Source organism: Neltuma alba, unplaced genomic scaffold, assembly GCF_004799145.2.
Source record: "Neltuma alba isolate B1F8T4 unplaced genomic scaffold, ASM479914v2 tig00007370_pilon, whole genome shotgun sequence".
NCBI classification, from domain to species: Eukaryota; Viridiplantae; Streptophyta; class Magnoliopsida; order Fabales; family Fabaceae; genus Neltuma; species Neltuma alba.
In genome coordinates this window covers 1-5,340 of record NW_021634763.1, presented here as the reverse complement: position 1 = coordinate 5,340, position 5,340 = coordinate 1, and positions in this window count along the sequence as shown.

Here is a 5,340-nt window from a genome sequence, read left to right as displayed (position 1 = left end):
AATTCTATCAATTTGGTACTCTTCCGGTCCTTAATATAAGACTCATTTAACTAATTTGATTAGATTAAGGAAGTTAAGTAAGTTAGTTAATTATAAGAAATGTGACACGTTTTTTCTAAAATACCATAATCATCTTTTTTAATACCCCCTCTTCCTCTTCTACTTGATTATAGTTGAGGAAGTATCTATAAGGGTAATTTAGAGAAAATTGATAAATATGAGAAATGGGTCTTATATTTAGGACCAAAACTAACTTAATAATTGGGTCCTATATTAAGAACCGGAAGAGTACATTTTTAGTGTGAGAGAATATAGTAGTATACGTGATTTTTACATATAAGAACAAAGTGATACTCTAGTCCGCCAAAAATATAAATCATTTTAACTAATTTATTAGAATGAATAAATGATAGTTAAGTTATTAAATCTGTTTAAATTTAATTTTTTTCAACTATACCCGTATAAATAGTGTTGTGGATGAGAGAAAAAAAATATAAGGAGTTATATTTAAGTATTATTTGCAAGATAAAATTAACAAATAGTTAATTTTTTTAGAGTTTAAATAATTTTTCATGTAGGTATGTATCATTATATTTTTATCAATAATTTATTGAATATATGATGAATTCTACCTTACCATCGCTCTTCAATATCCCTCCTACAAAAGTTTGCGTGCTGCTATGGAGCTCGTTCTCCCAATACAAATAAGGAGCTTGTTCAGAAAGAGATTTTAATTTAGACACTATAATTTATTTTTTTAAAAAAGTTATTTTAAAGTGTATCAGTTAAGCCTTAAACATCACTTTTTCATGAAAGTGCTTTTTTCACTCAAAAAATTATCAGTTTAAAAACTTTCAATTTAGATAATTAAAACTGTATTTAGACAGTGCATTGAAACTGATTTTGTTATTTCGTTTTAGTCTTGGAAAAATTTCAAAAAAATGTCTGTTAAATTTTAAAATTTCAAATTAGTACTATCTTTGGTCCTAATTATAAGAGCTAGTCGACTAATTTAAAGATATTAAAAAAGTAAGTTGAGTTAGTTATATGTCATAAATAGGTATTGTCTTTCTTAAAATATCCTTGATAATCAAGTGTATTAGTTAAAACTACTATTGTTAGAAAGATTACTTTGAAAAAAAAAAGTATAAATATGAGAGACAAAGTGGATTGAGGTCTTACATTTAGGACCAAAATAAAAGTCAAACAAGGTCTTATATTAAAGACTGAAGGTAGTATTAGTTATTATACTAGTAAAGAAAATGACTATACTAAAAAAGCAAATGACAAAACATTTTTGTAATAATTTTTATTTGAAATTCAACTGTTATTTTTTAAAGATTTTTTAGTTTTTTTGGTTATTATAAGAAAAACTACAAAGTTATGCAGTACTCTTTTTGCCATCTACAAAGTTATAGGATACTACTATTTATTGTAGAATCTTCTTTTTTTAATTTAAAAAAATTGTTAAAGGACAGCGTTACTTGACAGATATAATTACGATTAGGAAGACTAAATAGAACCTTTTACGAGTCTTAAAACACATTATACACATGTGCGTTTGAATTTTATATAAAGCATTTGGTAGGAGAAATTTCAAAACGTACTAATAGTAATTAATTTTAAACATGGTCTTAGTTCTAGAAGAATGTGAATATTAATCTACATTTTTTCCACATGCAAAACTAACCAATATGATTAAGATGCTACTTAATTATGGGTTGATGATTATTCCACAACAACTTAATTAGACGTTAAATCTAAAGATTGCCTTCACTAATTAAAATAACGTATATGCTTTTGGATTTGGAGAAGCAACATCATTTCCTATTCATCCTCCTGCCACAAATTAAAATCCACACGATTTTTTAAGAAAAATTCAACATCATTTAAGGATACGGGAATTATTCTGAAAAGTTTGTTTTTTTGGAAGAAGGGATTAACTCTGGCTAAGGTTTTGAAAACACACACATATTTATATATACAATTTAAAATATAATGGACATATAAATAACTTGAATTAAGTATTTTTTTTAAAATATACATTTGAGTGTATAAAATATGAAAAATACTTAGATCAAGTTTCTTATATTTATTATATCTAGTTTTCCCATCACATATAGCCATATATCCTAATTTTTTATATGGGTTTATGATTAGATGCTAATATTTAAAAAAAAAATACACATAACTATGTGTGATTAAAGAATTTGATATAATAGATATAAAAAATTTAACGTAAGTATTGTCTATAAAATATAAAAGCATGTAAGGAGCAGACCAAACTATAAATACAAAAAAGTTCCTTTAAAAATGTTTTTACAAATGCATCACAAATATTGATAATAAATAAAAAATACAGTAGCCAAAACATAATCAATTTATAACAGAAGATTGAAATAAATAAATAAGGGAAAATTAATCTGAAGGTCCTTACAATTTTACTCAGTTTTGAATTAGGTCCTCAAGTTTTTTTTCTTTTTTATTGGATCCTTTAACTTTTTAATGTTATATTTATTAGTCTTTCTGTTAAATAAAATAAACACCGTTAGAAATATGCAATTAACGCCTAAAACATTCCTCCTTTTCTCTCCTTCAGCCATAACCCAGACCATAGTCTCATCCCTCTTTTGCTTATTCCTCAAAACGTTTCTCTTCTTCGTCATTCTTCTGACTTCATCATTCCTTCCCTACTCTCCATAACACCTTCCCTAAGGCGCAATGAGAATAAAGTACTGTATATAAAAGAATGAAGTTTTGTCTCTGCTCATTCATGGACTATTCCTTGTGAGTGGGTAACGTGTTATAGGTGACTTACTTTTCTTTTTACCAGATTGTAGATGATTGTGTTGATTTGCTTTTTGTTCTTTTTCATGTTTTTTGCAGTAGCAGATGGATGCATGTTTAATCTTTATGTGACTGCTTGAATTTCAACTTTGCTTTGAATAGAAAGCTATTGTATGCTGAATTTGATGCTTTTGGTTTAATAGAATATATTGTTAGTTTCAGAAAGGCTTAGAAAATATCAATATTTGCAAAACCCAGTTCTCACAAAAGCTTCCCAACCCACATTCCTCTGCCGCCATAACCAAAACCAAAGATGCTGGAGATTTAGTCTTTTGATATCACCACTGATACAGTATTTAACTATTTGTTTTCCTTCTATGCTTTGTAGTTTACCGATACATTTGCATTTATGAAAAGTATTTTATTGATAAAATTTTATTTGTTTCGAATCCTTGAAGACAATGGAAGAAAGGGGAGTCCACCAACAAGCAGTACCGCCCAAATATTCTAACACTGTGTCTTTCGCGATTCAGCTTCTCACATAACATTGTCCCTACTGATGACACCGGCGGGGAGGAATGGTGAGGTAGGGAGAACGGCGGAAAGAAAAGGATGCTGACGGGAGCATGGTTTGCAGAGCAAAAGAGAACAATGTTTTAGGCATCAATTGCAGACTGCAGAACAGCGTTTATTTTATTTAACAGAAGAACTGGTAGATATAACATCAAAAAGTTTAAGGACCCACTAAAAAGAAAAAAAAGTTTAAGGACCTAATTTAAAATTGGGTGAAATTATAAGGACCTCCCAATAAAAATAAATATCATGTTCCCCCGCCGCGAAGGGCTATACGTACAGGGTATTCGAAGCACTTGTCCACTGACCATAAAATCCTATCCCATACTCGATTATTTTTGGAACTGGTGACATATTTTTTCCTTTCTTGGATGCAAAATATATACTCTCACAATTTTTAGTTTTTAAAATTTTTTTATGGCATTTCGAATCCGACACAATCATTTCCATTTTGCATCCCGTATTCGTGGAAAGATTCATGGAATGACAAAAAAAAGCAAACTAATCTATAAACTTGACTATTAATTATTTGATAAATTAAATCTAGAGACGATTATACAATTTTTTTTAAGTTGCGTAAATTTTTTATAAAACAAAATTTAATTTTTGAATTTATATATATATGTGCTTATTTACATAACTCAGATGAAAAGTAATTTTAAATAACATAAATTTTATTTTTTTGATTTATAATTTTAATAGAAGGTCAAAAAAGATGATAAAGTATATAATTTAAAAATTAAAATGCAACTAATTTTAATATATTTAAAAATTTCAAAAGAATTTATTATTAAGATAGTTAGGAAAAGCAAATGCATGAATTATTAAGCAAATTGAAAGAGGGTGGCGCATAGATATATTTCTTAAAGCACCCTGAAAAATTGTGCTGATCAATCTTCAACACATTTCAAAGGATGTGAGGCCAATTGGATTTGTTTGCCACATTTTTTTTCAAGCTAATTAATTTTTTTCCTCTAAATCTCTTATGAGTGCATACTCTAGAATCATTTTAATTTGTGAATATAGACCATTATATATACCCTAAAACGGTGATCGAACCTCTAATAATTACTATAATATCATCCTAAATATAGAATTTAGTTATTGGATGCCGTTTTGTATCATCCTAAATATAGAATTTTGTTATTGGATGTGGTTTCGTTTGTCCCTAAATATATATTTTCTTGAAAAGTGTATGTATTAAATTGAGGTAAAGTTTTGAAAAATTATTGAATTTTAAGACATAATTAATGATATTTAAGGATTTATTTGTTCATGCGAGATATATTAAAGGTAATTTATAAATAGGATCAGAGGAGTAAGCTTTATATTTATATATAGCAGTTAGGATGGAAAAGAGTACCACTCTGGTCTTATTATTTGTCATTTATAAGAGAAAATTTTGTCATTTTTATTTTCATTTGTATCTTTTTTAATGCTTCGTTTTTAATTTTACCCCTATTGTTATAAAGTGAAGAGATAGAGAGAGAGATAATATCATAGCTATTTAATGAGAATAAATATAAAAGATTTCATTTATTTAATGTTCTTCTTGATACGTGAGAAACTATTATAAGTAGAATAGCATTATGCAAAATCTTAGTTTGTGAACACTACAACAACAACAAGAGCTTTATCCCACTAGGTGGAGTCGGCCTACATGAATCACACGACGCCATCGTGCTCTGTCAACAACCCAGTTCTTAGATATGTGTTGACTAGGAGGTCTTGTTTAATGACCTCATTAAACGTTCTTCTTGGTCTTCTTCTGTTCTTTTTATGGGACTCCATCTTGTCTGATCCACCTCCTTACCGGGGCCTCCAATGGCTTTCTCTGCATTGTCCAAACCATTTAAACGATTTTCAACCATTTTCTCTTGGATAGGTGCAATACCAACTCTTGCTATGATATTTTCATTTCGAATCCTATCTTTTCTGTATGACCACACATCCATCTCAACATCCTCATTTCTGCTACCC